The sequence below is a fragment of the Equus przewalskii genome, chromosome 1, assembly GCF_037783145.1.
Source record: "Equus przewalskii isolate Varuska chromosome 1, EquPr2, whole genome shotgun sequence".
NCBI lineage: Eukaryota > Metazoa > Chordata > Mammalia > Perissodactyla > Equidae > Equus > Equus przewalskii.
Genome location: NC_091831.1, coordinates 167,380,780 through 167,401,515, shown reverse-complemented (window position 1 = coordinate 167,401,515; position 20,736 = coordinate 167,380,780). Strand labels below are relative to the sequence as shown.

Here is a 20,736-nt window from a genome sequence, read left to right as displayed (position 1 = left end):
CCAAAATGGAATTTTTCTCCTGTCAGGAATATATTTGATAATAGAGCAGAGACAACTACAAACATTCCTCTCATTTTTTCTTTAGTAATAGGAATTGAATGAAATAGGACTTATTTCATGTTCCTGTTTATAGGGCACAAACTTGTAGCAGTGCTACTATTCTTTCTAGAGAACACTGTAAAACCATTGCTTATGAAGAAGGACTCAAAGAACATGAAGCCAAGAGACGTGGGGGAAAAGTGTCATAGAGGTGTGTCAGGTAGTTAATTCACAAAAATATTACATTATTTTTCTGGTATTTGAAGTACATACGGCATTTGTAAGATTTTAAAAATTTTCTATTTGTTTTGATTGCTCTTGTTAAAAATAAATATCTTCTTCCATACTTAATTTTGTACTATTTAGCGTTAGGCACCACAAAACCTGGATCTATCCCTGAGCTACTGCTCATAAAATGAGTTAAACTAGCATTCTTTTGTGTGTTCCCATTATATCGATCTAGCATGCTTTAGGTTAAAAACACAGAAAACAATTCTCTCTCTCTGTCTTTCTCCAATTTAAAAGGAAATTCTTGGTTGATGAAAGTTAACTTGAAACAATTATGATGGTTCACAACAACATATATTTGGATGAAAAAGGGGAGCTAAAAATTGGACTAGAAATAAAGAAGGTGAGGGAAAGATGAAAGTAGGGATAGTGAAATTTGAAAAGGAGAAGACAGATAAGGCAGAGGAGAGAAAAGAAAAGAAAGGAATTAGCGAAGGACAGGAAAAAGAAAGCCAAGAGAAGAAGAGAGGATGGATAAAATACCAACTGGTTTTATAAATAGTTCCTGACAACAGACTTCCGTAAATTACCATCACTATAAGTAAGATACACAGCGTAATGGTTAATTTTCTGGGGCTTTATTTCTTTCTGAGTTTCATCCTCTGTGTTTTTACACCATACGTGCTCCCCTCTCATATGATCTGATACTCATTCATACTAAAGTGTTAGAGATCAAGTGTGTGATATAGGAACTTAGGAATTAGATTGGGTAAGATTTATGGTCCATCAACTCAGCATTCTGTTTAAACAAGGGACAAAGTGTTTTCACACTGTGTTTAGTAGATTTGAAACTGCTAGAAGTATTGTTTATTACAAGCAGTCTGCAAGAAAAAAGCTAGACTAAGAGAGCCTAAAGTTTTCTGTTTATCAAGGGAACCTAAGTAATACAGGACTGGTGAGTTAGTTCATTTAGAACTTAAGTGAGCAGATTTAATTTCCCATAACAAACCTATTTTACAGAGTAAGTGAAAAAGTACAATTTTCTATTAAAAATGTACATACTTTGTGATTAAAAATACTTAACGTGTTGCAACAATTGAAAAAAAAAATTGTAATTCATGACCTGGTGAAATCTTTGCGTCACTGACCTCCTGATCCTCTATATTTTCCATTTTTACTGGTGGCAACATGATCTCTCCAGTTACGTAAACTGTAAACTTTGGATCCTCCCAAATTTCTGCCTCTCAGTCACAGAATCCAATTGGTCACCAACTCCTGCTGTTTCTACCTTCTTAATGTTTCTGAAATTGTCTCCTCTGCAATTTCACGTCCACTGCTCCAATTCAAACTCTCATTATCACTTACTTGAATTATTCCAATCACTTCCTAACTCATCTTGTTGCTTTGGGACAAATCATCTAACCCAGGGGTTGGTTAACTATAGAACTCATGGGCCAAATCCAGCCTGTTGCCTGCTTTTTGAAAATAAAGTTTTATTGGAGCACAGCCATGCCTATTCACTACCTCTTGTCTATGGACGTTTTCGTGTTATAACAGCAGAGCTCACAAGTTGTGACAGAGATTGCATGGCCCGCAAAGCCCCAAATATTTACTATCTGGTCCTTTATAGACAAAGTTTGCCAACTCTGATATAATCCATTCTTCACTCTGCAGCCAGAGTGATGTTTCAAAAACTCAAACCTGATCGTTACTCTTGGTTAAAATCTTGCACCAACTTCCCATAATTCACAGACTAACATTCAGACACTTGTATAACAAGTATAACTCACAAGGCCGCTAATTTTTTGGCTCCTGCCTACTTTTCTAGTATCATCTTCTGCCGTTTCTTCTCTTGCTTACTGTATTCTGTCATGATAAAGTACGCGCAATGCCCTGGATCTGCAACGCTCTTCCTCAAGTTCTTGCTTCTGGCAAACACAGTCATCTTTCAAGTTCATGCACAACTGTTGGTCCTTAAGTAGACTTTCTAGATCCCTCTAAGCAGAGTTAAATCCTTCCTGTGAATGATCATTTCTTTTTATACGTATCACCAGTAGCACTCGTTTTAATTTGTTGTCCTTTTTAGTTACTTCTCTATCTTTCCTAATAGGTTATGGGCCTTTGGAGGATCCGGATGGTGTCTTATTTATTCTAGCATCCCTTGGACCTCACACAGTGCCTTACATATAATAAGCTCTTAGGAAACATTTGCTGAATAAATGAATGAATCAAGTTAAGCTGAATCTTCCTTGAATAAACTTTCGTGTGACCTGTGGAAAAGTGAACTATTTGCCACAGAGACTGTGAAACACCACTGACTGCTCTTATGCCAAAATTTGCTGAGGGCTGTAAAAGCAAAACAGAAAAACACCACACTTCTCCACAAATTTACGTAGTAGAAGAACAAAAATCAATTCTTTTTATCACAGGAATGAAACAAAATATTTTAAAGGAGAAAAACGAGAAAATGTTTTTTAAATTGATTGTGACTATAAATATACTATTATTTAAACTAAATTATATTGTTAAAAGTTGAATTCATTAAAGGACTCAATTTGGCTTTGTAGCATAGCTTGACCGATTTTTTGTCTTCTAATAATGCTTCACCAGGTTTTACAGACTGGAGCGACTGCACATAAGAATGTTAGGATTCGGGAGTCTTCACGTTTCTTATGTGAAGGTCAAATTAAAGGCTCTGAATCCAGATGATCAACAGATGTAATGAGTCCACCTATCAGAACATATAAAGCATATCACACAGTAAATATCCATGCAAAAAGCCAGATAATACAATATCAATTGAAAAAAAACAATACGAAAGCATATATTTGATTTAGGTTTTTAGAAATGGCCAAGTAATTTAGCTAGAATGGTCTTCTGGCAGACAACAATTGTAATGTATATGAACAAAATATATTTAAACTCCTCCAACTATTTGAAAGTACTGGACGGGCCGGCCCCGTGGCTGAGTGGTTAGGTTCGTGTGCTCTGCTGCAGTGGCCCAGGGTTTTGCAGATTCAGATCCTGGGTGCGAACATGGCACCGCTCATTAGGCCACGTTGAGGCAGCGTTCCACATGCCACAACTAGAAGGACTTGCAACTAAGAGATACAACTATGTACCAGGGGGATTTGGGAGATTAGGAAAAAAAAGATTGGCAACAGTTGTTAGCTCAGGTGCCAATCTTTTAAGAAAAAAAAATGTACTGGAGAACAGCAAAGCACTCAGATACTGGAGGGAGTCTGCCCTTAAAAGATAGAACTTCAACCAGTCAGATTTGTGAGTACGCATTTTTTTGCCTGAGGGTTCATCCCAATCTGCACCAGGCTCTGGGTAACAGGAATTTGCAATCTTACTGACTTGAAGTAAAAGAAGAGAGAGTTCTAGGCTGGTAGAGAAGCTTGAAAATTCAGGGGGAAAATCCTGAAAGAGAAGGAACTGCAGAGAGAGTGAATCTCGGAATCTGTGTATAAATTCCATCCAAACCCTTGATTGACTGCTGAAGTGTACATGCTCCAGAGAGACCTCAGAGGGCCTGTTGGAAAAGCAGCAGCTGGAAGATGAAAGACTTGGGCTGAGAGTCCAGCTGCTGCCCACTATAGGGGAGACACGGTTTGGATTTTAAGTCTAGCCAAGTTAACTACCTGTCAGAACAAAAATCAATACTCTTCAGAGAAATATAGCTGAATCTAGAGTCTTTACAATATAGCTTTCATAATGTCCAGTATATGACAAAAAAACACTAGATAGGTAAAGATACTGGAAAATGTGATCTATAGTCAGGAGAAAAAGAGTTATTAAACTCTAGTCTCATAATGATTCAGATACTGCAATTAAAAATAAAGATTTTAAAGCTGCTATTATAAATACATTCAAATTTAAAGGAAAATATAATGAATTAACAAGTGGGAAATTTTAGCGGAGAAATAGAAATAAAAAAAACTAAATAAAAATTATAAAACTGAAACATACATGAACTAAAATGAAAAATTCACTGGATGATATTAAAAGCAGATTAGAGATGGCAGAAAAAAGAGTAGATGAACTTGAGACTTGAGCTATAGAAGTTATTAATTTGAAGGACAGGGGAAAAAAGATAAAAGGAAAACGAATAGAGTCTCAGAGACAAGGGGGACAATATCAAGAGTTCTAATACATGTGTAATCGAAGCTCCAGAAGGTGAGGAGAGAAAATGAGGCAGAAAAAAACCCCACTTGGAAGACATAATGGTTGAAAACTTACAAAATGTAGAAAAACACAAACTTGCAGATCCAATAAACGACAAACCCCAAAAAGAATCACTACAAAGAAAATCAAACCAAGGCATATCATAGTCAAGCTGATAAAATCCAAAGGTAAAGAGACAATCTTGAATGCAGCCAAAGAAAAACAATATATCATATACAGGGAAACAATAATAAGCCTTCTTATTCTACCGTCTTCTGATCTGTAACAATTGAGGTCAGTTGACAATGGAATAACATCTTAAAGGCACTGAATGAAGAAGAAGAAGAAAAAAAACTCAGCCAAGAATTATAAAAACTAGAGAAACTATCCATCAAAAATGAAGGTGAAATAGGGGCCAGCCCCGAGATCGAGTGGTTAAGTTCACGTGCTCTGCTTCCACTGCCCAGGATTTCACGGGTTTGGATCTTGGGTGTGGACCTAGCACTGCTCATCCGGCCATGCTGAGCTGGTGTCCACAGAGCACAACCTGAAGAACCTAGAACTAGAATATACAACTCTGTACTGGGGGCCTTCGGGGTGAAGAAGGAAAACAGAAAGATTGGCAACAGATGTTAGTATGCTCAGGTGCCAATCTTTAAAAAAAAAAGAGTAAAAAAAAGTGAAGGTGAAATAAAGACATTTGAAGATGAAAACTGAGAACATTAGATACCACAAGACTGCACTATAAGAAATGTTAAAGGAAGTTCTTTAGGGTGAAGGGAAATGACAAAGTTGTAACTTGTATGCACTTGAACAGATGAAAAGCATTAGAAATGATAAATATTTGAGTAAATACAAAAGGCTATACATTTTTTCTTTTTTAAAAAGATGTTAATAAAAGCAAAAATTCTAATATTATTTTCTGTATTGCTGTTTTTTTATAAAATCAATAGCACAAAAGATGAGGGGTAACTAGAAGCATCCTGTTGCAAGAGTCCCATATTTTACATGAAATAGTATAATACTGACTGTAAATAGAATATAATAAGTTAAAGGCATGTATTTCGAGATCAACCACTACAAATAAAGAATTATAGCTGGAAAAGAAATAGCAAAGTGGTAGATCTAAATCCAAACATATAAATAATTATGCTAAATATGATTGGATTTATGTCTACCATTAAATATCATTATTGAGCTAAATATTTTGATTAAAAAGCAGAGATTATCAGACTGGTTAAAAAAAAGCAAGATCCAATTATATGCTGTCTTCAAGAGATATACTTAAAAAAAAAGAGACAAATAAATTGCAAGGGAAGGATGAAAAAAATATATCCCAGACTATTAATAAACATAAAATGTATATTGGATAAAAATAGTGATAGAAATGGTGTTCAATGGAATACTATACAGCAATGAAAATGCTGTTATGTGCAACAGTATGGATGCCCCTCACAAAAAATGTTGAATGAAAAGCCAGTCACATAAAAAAATGCACATTGAATGGTTTCATTTATATAAAGTTCAAAAAAGCAAGACTAATTTATGATATTTGTTGTCAGCAAGGTGATTATCTTTGAGAAGGAGAGTGGGAACAGTGGCTGGATGAAAGCACAAGGGGACCTTTAAAATGCTGAATAAAATTCTTATTTCTTGATCTGGCTACTGTTTATATGGATGTGTTTATTTTGTGGTAATTTATGGAATTGGATCCTTATGATTTGTGTACTCTTCTCTATCTGCATGTTTACTTGAACAAAAATGTTTATTTACAAAAGTGGGCTAGGATCAGGCTATGTAAACGTAGAAATATGCTATACAATGAATGAATCATTTCACTAATAAAAGCATATCAGTGAAGAGAAAGAGTATATTTTAAGGCAAACATGTAAAAGCAATGTTCAATTATAAAAATTAAAAAAATTAAGTTTTTGAAAATCTCTATAGTTTAGAGCTATGGATAGTGAAACTCAAGTATAAGTGACTATAGAATCCTTTGTAGGGGCTGGCTCAGTGGTGCAGCGGTTAAGTTTGCACGTTTCGCTTTGGTGGCCTGGGGTTCATCAGTTTGGATCCTGGGTGCGGACATGGCAGTGCTTGGCACACCATGCTGTGGTAGGCGTCCCACATATAAAATAGAGGAAGATGGGCACGGATGTTAGCTCAGGGCCAGGCTTCCTCAGCAAAAAGAGGAGGATTGGCAGCAGTTAGCTCAGGGCTAATCTTCCAGGGCCGCCCCCCCACCCCCACCCCCCCCCCCCGCCCAAAAAAAGAATGCTTTGTAAATGTTTTTGAAGTTCATTGAAAAAAAATAAAAACAGTACTCTCTCTCTCTCTCTATGGAGACTATCAATGCCATTTTACATATCTTGAATTTGTAATATTGTTATTACCATCCTTACTCTTTAAGATCTCCTTCCTTCTACATTCTTTCACAAAATACTTGTGAATTTGTTCTGCTATGTTGCAGATAACATGCATAATAAAAAGCATTACATTTTTCTGTGCTGAATGCCTTTGTGATAGTATGACTCAGAATCGTCAGCTCCCACTTCTAGAGTCATGTTTTTGGTACCAGAGATGGGTAGTTATTTGGATGTTTGAGATGGAAAAATCTTTGGGCGATCATTATTTAATTGACTCAGCCTAGCTGGGCTCATATTTTTCAAAGCTCCTCCTTAATGTACAAAGTTATCCAATGTTTGGCTTAATGATATCTTGCCAAAGCACATGCTTCAGCTCCTCCTCCATCCCCAGTTCCCTTGAGCTAACTGATGCAGGAGGACAGTTGTAATTTCTGAGTTTACGTTCCTCCAGCTTCAGCTATCTAAGAATTCATGGCTGAAACCTCTACTAATTCTTAGCCAATTTCTTTAATTTTCCTTTTGAGTTCCAAATCCTTTTTTCCCCTGATATTACCATTAGGAGTGACTCCAGTATGAATATACATTGAAATTTCTATGGTTTCCAGAAAGATATATTGAAATAGACCCAGATATTCTAGAATTCCACATAAGGGTTACTTGTGGGAGGCACTAGTACCATATATCATATTAACAATGACTATCTCTGGCTTTTAGAATTCTAGGCTATTTTCTTCACTTCTTTTTACTATTAATCATTTCCAATTTTATATGATAATTACCTTCATAATCAGAAAATAATGCCTAAAACATAGTCAGCAGCCAGGTGTGGGGTGCTGGAACGGGTTCTTATTGCATCAGATTACGTGACTTTCTTCCCAACTTCCTGTTCAGGGATCTCATGTTGGTGACTTGAAATCAGCCATGGTGGGAGCATTTATACCATGAAAACTGGCAACATCAGAAATCAGGGCTTTAGTTTTAGAGTCTGCTTACCAGGCCACCACAGGCAACCAGTATCTCTAGATGAGATGAAAGAGTAGTCAGTTGGCTCTATATCCAACAACTAGAAACACAAGCAGAAACACAAGAGTTGGGGCAGCCTGCCTTTATACAGCACTCATTTTGGTAAAACCCAACCACAAGCGACCTTGATAAATGGCTCACTGGTAATCGGAAATGGAGACATTAAACTGCTGGTTGGTTGGGTAGCGAATTCTGGGCTGAGAAGAGGAATTGCAGCTCTCAACTCTTTAGCTCTCGGTAAACAAAGCCTCAAAAAGCCTGAGAATTATTTTATTCCTTACATAAGAAATCTTACTAGCTTTACTGAGCGTTAAACCAGAAAAGTTGTTTGCATTTTAGCTGTATTTGCAATTTGGGTTATATATAAGCGTTGTGAACCACTAGAATGTGTGACAAAATTAATCACCTAAAGGCTACTTCTTTGATGACTTTTCAGATAGTAGAACTCTGCTTTTTTGGGTTTTGGTTTTATTTTTCCTGAAAGCAGAAGGGGAATTACATGGTATTTTCATGGTTTCCGTTAGACTTCTGTGCCTATAAAAAGCTATTTTGGTGGATGCATCTTTGTAAGAATTATATTCACTTAAAAATAGTGGGAGAAATGCTATTTTTGTCCCAATCAGAGTTACTGGGTCTTACTGTAGTGCTTTTCTCACCACGGTAGTGTCAGGAAAAAAGACTACTGGTGTGGATGCATTATTACTATTCACAGCAATATTTAAAGACACAAAAATAGAAATGTTGATACTCAGCTTTAATGTACTAATCAAAGCAATTGGAAATTGCTTAAGTGGACCAATTTTAAATCTTCTAAATGGAGAAGACTTCTAACCCAATACCAAGCAAGAAATGTGCTAGAACCTAATGATTAGAATGTTGTGCTTGAAAGTGATTTTACTTGAAATTTAAGTTGGTTAGATTAAACAGACATTTGTGAGGTATTTTTTATGTGGTGCTCACTGTTTTGGAAATTAGAGAACATTAGGGAGACGCACAGTGCTGACTTCAAGGAGGTCAAACACTAGTTGGAGAAACTGTCATGTAAACAAAAAAGCTGCCATTCTTAGAGATGTACACAAATTCCAACAACACTAGATACAGGACATGTTATAAAGGATGCCTATTTGCCTAAGCTCTCAGAACCCTGAAAAAAGTTCGCCTGGTTGTCTACCATTGTCATGTAATAATTCCTATACTTGAAAGTGTTTTTTGTGTGTATGAGAAAGATTGGCCCTGAGCTAACATCTGTTGCCAATCTTCCTCTTTTTGCTTGAGGAAGACTGTTGCTGAGCTAAGATCTATGCCAGTCTGCCTCTGTTTTGTATGCAGGATGCTGCCACAGCATGGCTTGATGAGTGGTGTGTAAATCCATGCCCAGGATCCGAACAGGCAAACCCCAGGCTGTGGAAGTAGAACGCCAGAACTTAACCTTTACGCCACTGAGCTGGCCCCTTGAAAGTATTTTTATACGCTAAATAACCAATCAATTTAGGAAAAACCATCCAGTTATACCGTATAATAAAAAATGTTTCTGAAATTGGTTGTTTTGTAAAATTCAAAGCAAACAATGAATCGACTTATTTTAACAAGATGTTTGTTAGAGTTTGTTAGAGTATCTGTATAATTGCTTTTCTGATTCTGTACTGGTTCTTTGACATAATGAGTAGAGCTAACCTCAGGATCTTGAAAATAGTGCCATTGTGATAGAGAAGATAGCAAAATAGACACACCTTCCTGAGCAGGTACGGTAGTCCCTCTTTATCCAAGGGGAATATGTTCCAAACCCCCCGAGATAGTACCAAAACCTATATATACTGTTTTTTCCTATACGTACATACCTACGATAAAGTTTAATTTATGAATTAGGCACAGTAAGAGATTAACAACAATAAGTAATAATAACATAGAACAATTATAATAATATACTGTAAGGAAAGTTACCGTAGACCTTAGCAACCTCAGCACGTCTTCTTTTCTTTTCCTATTAAATTGAGAACTTTCACCTTTTCACTTAAAGGAAGCACTTTACCACTTCCCTTTGGCATATCTGAATTGCCAGCATCACTTCTCTTGCACTTTGGGGGTCATGATTAAGTACAGTAAGGGTGACTTGAAAACAAGCACTGCGACATCGTGACAGTCGATCTGATGACTGAGATGGCTACTGAGTGACTGATGGGTGGGTAGCGTGTACAGTGTGGATCTGCTGGACAAAAGCAGGGTCACACCCTGGGTGGGATGGCATGAGATCCCATCGTCCTACTCAGAACAGCGTGCAATTTAAAACTTACAAATTGTTTATTTCTGGAATTTTCCAGTCAATATTTTTGGACCAAAGTTGACTAAGGGTAACTGAAACCAGAGAAAGCAAAACTGTGGATAAGGAGGGAACTACTGCAAAGGCAAAATGCGTGTCTTGTGGCTGTGATGAGCACAACCTATTTGAAATTATCTAGACAGAAGGAGTCACGGGTAGGCTTTGCTTCCACATTATTTTAGTCTAGGGAGGCTAAGACTATACTGTATTTTTTTAGTTTTTTTTTTTTTAGAGTGGGCTTACTATGTCCAAAATATGTTTTTCAAATCTACCAAAAGTTTTATGTGATCTGTACAGTAATTAACATCATCTTAGTCTGCTGAGTACTTAGGCAAGAGAGTAAAGAAACTATTTTAAAAAGGAACCACAGGGGCCTGCCTGGTGGCACAGCAGTTAAGTTCACACGTTCTGCTTCTTTGCGGCCTGGGGTTTGCTAGTTTGCATCCCAGGTGCAGAGGTGGCACTGCTTGGCAAAAGCCATGCTGTGGTGGGCGTCCCACATATAAAGTAGAGGAAGATGGGCACGGATGTTAGCTCAGGGCCAGTCTTCCTCAGCAAAAAGAGGAGGATTGGCAGTCGTTAGCTGAGGGCTAATCTTCCTCAAAAAAAAAAAAAAAAAGAAAAAAAAAGTAAAACAAAACAAAAAAAAGGAACCAGAGACACGACAGAAGAAACAATTTTTGTTAGAAAGCAAAGCACCATCTGAAAAGTAAATTGTGATCTATCTTGGTCAGAACTTTCAATGGCCTGCACATTGTGAGTATCAGCTTCTCTAATTTCCAAGATCTTTCCTTTTTGATGCTCTTCTGGTCTATACAGAAGCCACCTTAGACTGACAACTTAAAAAAAAAGTAAGGTTCTGTGCAATAAACTAGCTCTGCTCCTGTCACAAAATGAGATGCAGATAAACCAAATCAACAGAGACTCTCAGATCTCCCTTTCGATACTCCTTTATCTCCCCCCCTGCACCTTTAAGTAACGTGGGGGGGTTTCAGGTTCTCTCTTCCAGTTCTTCCTGATCTCTTCTTGATCATGAAAAGACTAATAAAGCGCAAAATGAACAAAAGTTGTGTCCCAAAGTTGATGTCGAGCACCAGAACATCAACAAACCTGTCAGTCTTACCTAAAAATTAGAGAATTGTCTTTAACAAGTGAGAGAATAAACAGAAATCCCAAGCCTGTAGCAGCGTATTTCTCCCCCGGTTGAACATCAGCAACGGCTGGTCTAGAGTGACGTTATCCACTCACCACAAGAAAGTGTTACCGATGGAACAGCCAAGAGGGTTTCGGAGGAGTGTCTCCGCGGCGTTTCACGTGAAGAAGGTATCAGTTTCAACATCTATTTCCGAAAGTCTTTTGGTGGCTTATTGCGTAGGTGTGCTATAGATGTAAAGATATAAATTAAGCTCTTTCTCAGTTCAATTAATTAGTTTTATAGGGAAAACTCAGAGTTGTTTAAAAGGAAGTTTTTTTTGGTGTTCAGTGCAGGTGATATTTATTAACGTAGACCGTGTGCATAAAGAACATGTTTGTATGCGTGCAAAGTGGTAGTTTATGGGAGAACGCAAGGTAGGTTGTCATGGAGATTAAAAGCCTCGAAGTGCTATTCACTGATGCTAGTTATGGTTGCTGGGCACTAGGATATTAGGTTCTGGCACCCTGAATCTTTCATTGTTGTAAAAATAATTACACTTTTATCTTCACTGTAAGGGTTATTCAAGAAGGATAAATAAATACAGACACACGAACAAATCTAACTTAAAGGTAAATATCACAACCCTATGACCCATCCCCGTGTAAAATTATGTAGCAGCAGTTACTATACCATCAAAATGCTTGATTTTCATTGCAGGGTTGTTGAAGCTGTGTATAAGATGAAATTACAAAATGCACAAAATCTGTACTTACATTAAAAGGTAAAAGAAGAATGAAAGCTATTGACCGTTAGTATGGTCACTGGTAAATATAAAGGTTTCCTTTAGATGCAGAGGAAACAAATGAAAAGCTTGTAATATGTTTTGCTAGCATTTTCTTGAAATACTCTATTTATATGAGATTTCCAACCTCACTTTGAGCTCTACGTAAAGCACAAAGTGATATTTCTGGTGTTCTTTTCTCTTCAACGATTAGATGAAATGATCTTGACACGTTTACCTGAGTGAGAAACTAAGCATTTTCTGTATAAGCGAACACTTATGCCTGGCAGAATCAGTATGGACATTTTCTTAACCAATAAATCAACAGAGAGAGTTGCAAACTGCACAACATATACAATATAACACTGACATTTGCAGCAGTAAGTAATGTGGTTTTCAAAACTGCCTTAAGTGATGATTAACTGGAATTATATATATTTATATTTAAACTGACACCACAGAATTCTTTTAAGTCTTGACAGATATGTGGAAAATTTAAATGTAGTAATTGCAGTTGCTAAACCTCCTGGGATTAACCTGCTGGAGAGATAGTGACATCTTAGGCAGAGAAAAATGATTTATACTGTGGGGGGAAAAACTAAAAATGAAGTAATTCCATGTGTGTTTTATATAAGTCTTTGGAAAAGAAGTTTATTGTAACTAATGAAGTGGTAATATTCTGTAATAATCCACCATGTGAACAATTATATAATTTCCATAAATGTAGGCATATAATTTAGTTTTTCAGCATTGATTTTTAGGTTTCACAATATAGCACAGTTCACAAAAAGTAAAACAGAATAAGTAGATCAGCACTGTACTAATGCTAATGGTGAGAATCTTGGATTTTTGTTTAAACGTGGGATCCGTATTAGTTTAACTCCCATTACTGGGAAATGATGTAACACAGTACTTCTCAGTTCATTTTAGGAAATATTTATGAAAAACAGAATGAGCTAAGACTTTCGTAAAATTTCCCTTAATTCTGTTAGTTTATAGTCCCAAACTCCAATTGGTGAAGAGAGCTTCAATCACCCCTCCATCAATTCATTCATTCAAGAAATAATAAGCACCAATTTTTTGAGCACCAATTCTGTTTGGCATATGAGAAGATGCTAGTGGGTCTATGGTGAACAAAAGGAAATACAGTCTATGTTTTCAGGTAGCTTTTAGTCAACGAGAGGAGACAGATATTAATTAACTAAACCTATGAATCAAGTAAACTGAGATAAACGTCCTGAATAACAAAGAAAACTTTTGTTGGCAGGTGTATAATGAAAGAATCTTACCGGCACTGGAGAGCCAGGGAAAACTTCTGGAAGGAAATACCAGTTGAGCCGAGATCTGCAGAACACCAATTTAACTAAGCTAAAGGGGTAGCGGGATGATGGGAGCAGTATTTATCAGTGCAGTAAGAGGGAGTACAAGGTATTTGATGAGAGGAGAAGACTGGGGCCCATCTGGGCGGGGCTTAAAGAGGACCATGGTTGGGCTGGAGTATTAAAATGGATCAGATCATAGAATAATGGGAAGCCTGCAATATTGGGAGTGGGAATGAAGGAATAACATCAAAGGAAAATTTTCCTCAAATAGCAATACTTGCATGGCATATATTAAACCCGACTGTTGTGTTTCATCACCGCTGTTTGAATCGGGTGAAGCTGATAAAGGATCATGAGCTTGAGGGACCCCCTCCTAGGATATCAGACACTTATTGGGTCTAACTGAAGACTCTTTCCTGCTTAATGAACAATGACTGGGACTCACTTGTTTTAACCAATATGTAAAGACCTTATAGACTCATTTTATCCAAACAAGAGTGTCAGTTCTCAAAGCTTAATTAGTGTGAACACCGTGAGCTCTTCCTTTCCAGTACCCCCGATTCCACATCCCCCTGCACCCTCCCTCCCCCCAGTTGATGTCTTTACTTGTAGGTGTTTCCTTGTCTAGCAAAGAAATATTTAGCTTTTAATTTTTTAGCATAAATATCTTTTTATTTTTTGACAGCAAGATATGGGAAGATGTGTCATATCAGATTTGAATTAGCAAAAATCCTCTCTGGTTGCAGTTTGGAGAATGGGTTGAAGGGGACAACTCAGGAGACAAGAAGATTATTGCAATATTCCAGGCCAGAGACGCTAACAGCTTGGTGTAGAATGAAGGCAGTGGAGGCAGACAGTGATGGACAGATTTGAGAGCTATCCAGGAGGCAAACCCACAGGACTTGGGGATGGATTGGATATGGGGGTGGAAGGAGGAGTCACAGACGGTGATGTCAGTCACTAAAGTAGGGAACCCTGAAAGAGGCCCAGATTGGAGGGTGGAAAGAGAAGATTAGGAGTTCAATGTTGCTTTGTTTACCATCATCCAAATTATTTGTATGGGAATCAGAATGTTTTTAAAGAAAGAGTCCTGAATAGAGTCAGGTTTTTATGTGTATTAAATTTTAGCATCATTAGACCTACTGTTTTTCCTACACAAGACTCCTGATTTATTTGTTACATATCTCTCTAGACTTTCCTTGGGCAATCCTACCGGCATTTTCCACTGATAACAATTACAATCATTTCAAATCACACTTTAAAGGAAGTTATGTATAAAGGTGTTGTGTGGTTTTGCAATGGATCATTTATTCAGAGTGGAGCACACACTGAGAGTTCAATTCAAAACATAAAACAAAAAGGCAAAGGTTTCCTTACATCAGTGTATCGCAATGTGTGAATATTGGTTTGGATGAATGTAATTGTAGAAATCAAACATGGGCATGGGGGACACATTACCTCTTGCTCACTTAGCATTGATTCGTAGTAGCAGCAGGTTTAGACAAAATCTGTGATCAATGGACTGTTACAACTAAATGGTCTCTCTCTTTTCCAACGGAGGAGAAGAAATCCTGATTCTCTTCTAAAAACAAAGTTTTCCTTTCTTATAAAAGCTATATGCTTTCAATATAGAAAACATGGTAAACAATAATAGTTTAGATTTGTCCATGCAAATAATCCATAATCAATCCATAAATCAAAATTGGGGTGAGTTTATTATGAGCCAGATCTCAGGACTAGCTCGGGCTTTCCTTTCCTAAGGAAGGAAGGACACCAAAGAGATGGGGTGTACAGAGTGGTTATATACCATCTTGGAACAAAGAACATACATTACATACGATAGGAGTGTCCCTTTTACAACAGTCATGAGATTGCTTTGCTGGCACAGCAGATCGGTCAACACAGCAAGTGGGTGGTCACAGGTAAGTGGTCACAAGGTGAGCACAGCAGGTCAGTAATTAATCCTTAGTTTAGGGAGAGACGCCTATCTGAAAAGAAATGGTGATATGGGGGAAGCCACATCCCTATCTTTAAAGGCACCATTCTTGTCTTTGGGATATAGTAAGTATTTAAAGCAGGTGTACAATGCATGTTCAACAGGCCACATCAGGCCCTTTTGGAAAAACAAGGTCAGGCCAAATTAGTTTTAAACCAAATGGCTTCTTCATATATCCTATTTCTTTTCATTTATTTATCAGATTCTAGAGTCTTTTCTTTTCAGACAGATGTGAACAAGGCTTTCTTTTTTTTCCCCCCAAAGATATACAGGAAGTGGGAGACAAAAAGAATTTAAACAGAATCTCTCAATCCTATCTGTTTACGTTCCTGAAATTACACTAAATTCCTCTGCAAATTTCTCTCCATCTTGTCTAGCTTTGGGAAGTCTTCGACAATGGTTCTGAATTTCAAATGGTACCAAAACATATAATCAACCATGAGGGGCTTTCCTGTTCTGAAGGAAGTTTAATTTTAAGAGATAACTGAGCTTTGGGTGTTGCTGGCTGGCCAGAAAGGAAGGGAAGATAGAGACAGACTGATATGCAGGAGCATAGGGTGGGGAACTACAGTAGGTTAAAAGTCATTCGCTTCAGGTTGAGACTTTGGGTGTCTTGAAGAGAGCTAGTTTTAAGTTTTTCAAATTTTTCTTTTGCCTTGGCTGAGGAATCTCTTAATAAAGCAATTTTGGAATTTGAGCTCCCTTGGCACACTTCCACATGCCAATAAAAACATGCAGACCATTGGCACTTTGGTATTTTGTTCCTTTTGTTCTGTGATGCCCTTCAAATGAACAATTTTGTTCATATCTAAAGCTCACCAGAGTGGCCACTGTAAATTCTATATTGGTGAAATGATATTACTTGGAAAAATAAGTAGGAGAATTTGAGATGAGACATAAATACATGTGTGAAAGAAGAGTCCAACCCGGAGTAGGTGAGGACAGATATTTAGATTGAGACAAATCCATGAGAATCTTGGAACAGCCAAAATTGCTCTTATGTACTTTGTGAATTAGATCCCCAGTCTAATGCACAGGGCATTTCCAACTGTGCGATAACAGAAAATATGTATTGGTCTTTTCCCCCAGTTTCTGGTACAGAGCTCCTGAAACCCTTGTAATTTCCTAAGAGATAAGAAGACTAGGAGCATTTCTTGCTCTTCTAATATTGGTCTTTGACCTCTGTTCCTAACACAGAGTTCCTGAAACCCTTGTAACTTCCTGGGTGATAGGAGTGTCTTTTGTTTTAATGAGGAGACTTTGGGAGGGCTTCTGGATGGCTCCTGGATGAGGGCTGGCCACCAGAAAGACAAAACCATGAGTAGAAGCTTGATATTCTCAGCCGTGCCCCTCATTCTCTTGAGAAGGGAGAAGGGCTGAAAATAGAGTTAGTGATCAGTCATGTCTATGTCATGAAGCCTCCATAAAATCCTGCTGAAGCAAATAACCAATAACCATTCTATACATAAGAGAAGTAAAGTGAGTTTTTCTGCTTATTTGTTTGTTTTGCTGAGGGAGATTCGCCCTGAGCTCACATCTATGACAATTTTTCTCAATTTTTAGGCCACCAGCACAGCATGGCCACTAACAGAGTGATGTAGACCCATGCCTGGGAACTGAACCCACGCTGCCGAAGCAGAGCATGTTGGACTTAACCACTAGGCTACTGGGGCTGGCCCAAGGTAGGTTTTACTTGAGTCAAGCTGAGGACTACTAGCCCAGGAAGGCAGCCTCCACAAAGGAAGAAAGCATTTTGGAGAACTGTGGTTTTCAGCATAGTTTTATACATTTTTAGAACAAAGAAAATACATCAAGTATGCCCACGATACAGATTCATCAACATTTCAAAGAGACATTTAGTTACAGATTAGCAGGTGAACATGACCTTGATGTCTGGGAAAGGAAATTTACCTTCAGGAGTACTGATACTGGCGTTCTAAGAAAGGAAGTATGCATTCTTATCTTCAAAGTGTGCATTCTTTTTCTTTGAGGTAATGTTTAATGCATCCCTATCTTTAATGGTTAAAGCAGATGTACAATGCATGTTTGACAGGTCATAAGTCAGGCTTTAGTTCAGGCCAAATCAGGTTTGATATACCCATATACCTCAATACGTGAAAATTTCTCATTAGACTGCAAGTATGGGGTTCAGAGAGCTTTCAGGTTGGTGAACACATCCACACCAGGAGGGTGACACACCCCAACTCCATGGAGACAGAAGCTCCTGCACTTGGGACCCTCCCAGACCTCACCATTTCTACCTCTTCATCTGGCTGTTCATCTGTATCCTTTTTCATATCCTTTAATAAACTGGTAAACTTAAGTGTTTCCCTGGATTTTGTGAGCCACTCTAGGAAATTAACTAAACCCAGGGGGTCTTTAGAACCTCCAATATATAGCCAGTTGGTCAGAAGCACAGGTGATAACCTGGTCTTGAGACTGGTGTCTGAAGTGTGTGTTGGGGGTCGCCTTATGGAAGTGAACCTTTGATCTGTGGGATCTGATGCTATCTCTGGGTAGACAGTGTCAGAATCGAGTTAAACTGTAGGATATCCAGCTGGTGTTGCAGAGAATTGCTTGGTGTAGGGAAAAACCTCCACACATTTGGTGACCCAAAGTATCAGAAGTGAAGTGTTGGGCCGGCCCAGTGGCTCAGCGGTTAAGTGCGCACAGTCCGCTTTGGCGGCCCGGGGTTCACTGGTTCAGATCCCGGGGGCAGACCCCTGGAACCACTTGGCACGTCATGCTGTGGTAGGCGTCCTGCATACAAAGTAGAGGAAGATGGGCACGGATGTTAGCTCAGGGCCAGGCTTCCTCAGCAAGAAGAGGAGGATTGGTGGCAGATGTTAGCTCAGGGCTAATCTTCCTCAAAATAAATAAATAAATAAATAAAATAAAAAGAAGTGAAGTGTTCTGTGTGGCTAGTAAAGAAGACACATAGGAAAGAAACACTCAGTAGGGAAGAACTGTTTTTTTCTCTACACAAAAAGGTGGGAAAAGCTGAGATTTTCCTTTACACCAACTGAAAACTCAACTTGTATATGGTTTCCAGTGAACGGAAAGGTTTTGAAAGGAATATTTTCCCAGAACTAGAATCTCAGGGACAATTCAAGACTGAAGAAAGTTCACATGATGTTTTGATAGTTGACCAAGAGCAGAGTTTGTCCAAAAGATAATTATCTGAGGAAAACAAATCTTCTGACATGTTCCACTCCCACGTTGGCTCAGTGAATAGTCTTATCACGGACCTATGCCCTTTCTTTTCCATATGAACTTTCTCTCACAGATGCACAGCAAAAAAAGGATAAGGACAGACAAAGATAAATAGTAATTATTGTTCGTAATTAGTCAGATTTCTACTAAGGAGAAAAGTTTCGCAAGTCTTATGCGATAATCAGAGAATTCCTAAAAAGGATTTCATATTCCAAAGGGTCAAAATCAACTCACCATTTGGGGAAATTAAAAACAATTGAAGCTTAAACCCAATGCGGACTTAGAGCAACACTCTTGTCATGGAGACTTTAGAGGAAGAGGCTCAAGGAGCCTTTGAGGAGCGCTGTTTCCTTGTGGAGGGTTAAGTCACTGTGGAGAGCAGATGTCTACTGTGACTTGATGGAACCTCCAGGACTGTTGAATACCGGCTCCCTGAAATACCATCAAATTAGCCTGTTGATCAAGCAAAGCCAATTTATTACTTACTGCAATTTGAGACATCATTACCTTGACAGATTCTTAGCAACATCTCTGAGAGGAGAGAGTAACAGTGGCATATTTATGAAGTTTTACTGGTTTGATTTAAGATAGATTTTTAATGCTTGACTAGGATTGGGCAAAATTCATGATGTACTAGTTTCAAATTAGTAAATACAGCAAGGTAGGGGTTTCAAAAACAAATCTCGAAGAGTAAACAGTCATTTGAGGAGCTTAATTGAGCTGTCCATTGTCTTGAGAAGGAGGTGTTTATTCTAATGACGGTAATTGAACAGTCTAGTGGACAGATAAATGGAATTTTGGAGTTCCTGAAATAAGCTTAGTTACTGCAATTTTCATCTTCTTGGTCAAGAGCTTCCTACAATAGTAAATTTATGTTAATGCACACAGTTGCATAGTAACGTCACGTTGTAGACAGTAAGTTGTGGGGATGGTTTCATTTGTCAATACTCACCCCCAACACACACACACACTTTTTTTTTTTCCATGTTAAAACTTTGGAAATTTAGGTTCAGGAGCCATATGAAATGTTGCTACAGTTTGCAAAGTTCTTTCTGTTTGCAGTGACACTTTTTTGCTTAGTTGACTTAGAATTTGCTTTATTCTGTTGTCAGTTGGGATTTATTTTGTAAAATGAAATTAAAATGCCAACAGAGAATTTAAAGTGCATAATGGCCTACAAAAATGAGAACATTTAGCCACAATCAACATAACTTTTTCCATTTTAAATCATGATCAAAATTGGAAAGTGAAATTTAAAAGTATGATTTCTTTTTTTTCTCCCAGCAGGCATTATTAAATATAGAAAGCTTAAAATTTCAGAAACGGTCTATGTTAACATGATTTAAATAAAATATTCTGTTAAGATCATTTAAAAAATAGAAATCTGGGGTAATCTTGGTGCTATATTTTCATTGTACACTTTAAAAAATGTTCTTTTGCCAAATTCAGTTAAAAAATTGCAGAGCATACTTATTTTTTGCTTCCAGATGATTTGTTGAAAATAACATCTTTTGATTTTAAAAGCAATGAAATTCTTATTATAATGTTTTAGAAAATTTAGCAAAGTACAAATAAGAAAGGAAAATTTATAATAAAAAAAGCAACTTTCTAGAGATAGTCACTGTATTAGTTTTCTATGCTACATAATAAATTATCACAAGTGTAGCAGCTTAAAACAACAACACACATTTATTATCTCACAGTTTCTGTGGTTTGGAAGTCCTGGCACACCATAGTTGGGTTCTCTGCTTCAGGGTCTCACCAGGCTGCAGTCAAGGTACTAACTGGGCTGTGTTCTCATCTGAAAGCTCATCTAGGGAAAAATCTGCTTCCAGGCTCTATCAGGTTGTTGGCAGAAAGCACTTCTCTGCAGCTCTATGACTGAGGGCCCTGTCTTCTTACTGACTGTTGGCTAGAGGCTTCCTTCAAGCCCTAGAGACTGCCTATAGTTCCTAAAAGCTGCCCACAGTTCTTGCCACATGGCAGCTTGAATTTTCAAAGCCAGCAGGATAATCTTTCTCTCTCCAGTCTGCTAAAATGGAGTCTTAAATAATGTAATATAATCAGGAGAGTGACATTGCATCCAGCACCACTGCCATATTCTATTGGTTAGAAGCAAGTCATCAGTTCTGTCTGCACTCAAAGATAG

General features: G+C 37.8%; 2 long non-coding RNA genes across 3 annotated transcripts; one reads left to right on the top strand and one right to left on the bottom strand.

Annotated features, from left to right (window-relative positions):
- Positions 1-2,654: 2,654 nt before the first annotated feature.
- Positions 2,655-11,735, bottom strand: LOC139084703 (uncharacterized). 2 transcript variants are annotated; one of them, XR_011542330.1, is made up of 2 exons: positions 11,389-11,735; positions 2,655-2,998 (listed from the first exon to the last, which is right to left on the bottom strand). It is a non-coding gene; the product is annotated as an uncharacterized lncRNA (long non-coding RNA). The 2 variants fall into 2 exon arrangements; XR_011542335.1 differs by having other exon boundaries at positions 11,264-11,665.
- Positions 11,403-20,187, top strand: LOC139084704 (uncharacterized). The gene is made up of 4 exons (XR_011542338.1): positions 11,403-11,463; positions 13,324-13,484; positions 16,938-17,056; positions 17,507-20,187. It is a non-coding gene; the product is annotated as an uncharacterized lncRNA (long non-coding RNA).
- Positions 20,188-20,736: the final 549 nt, after the last annotated feature.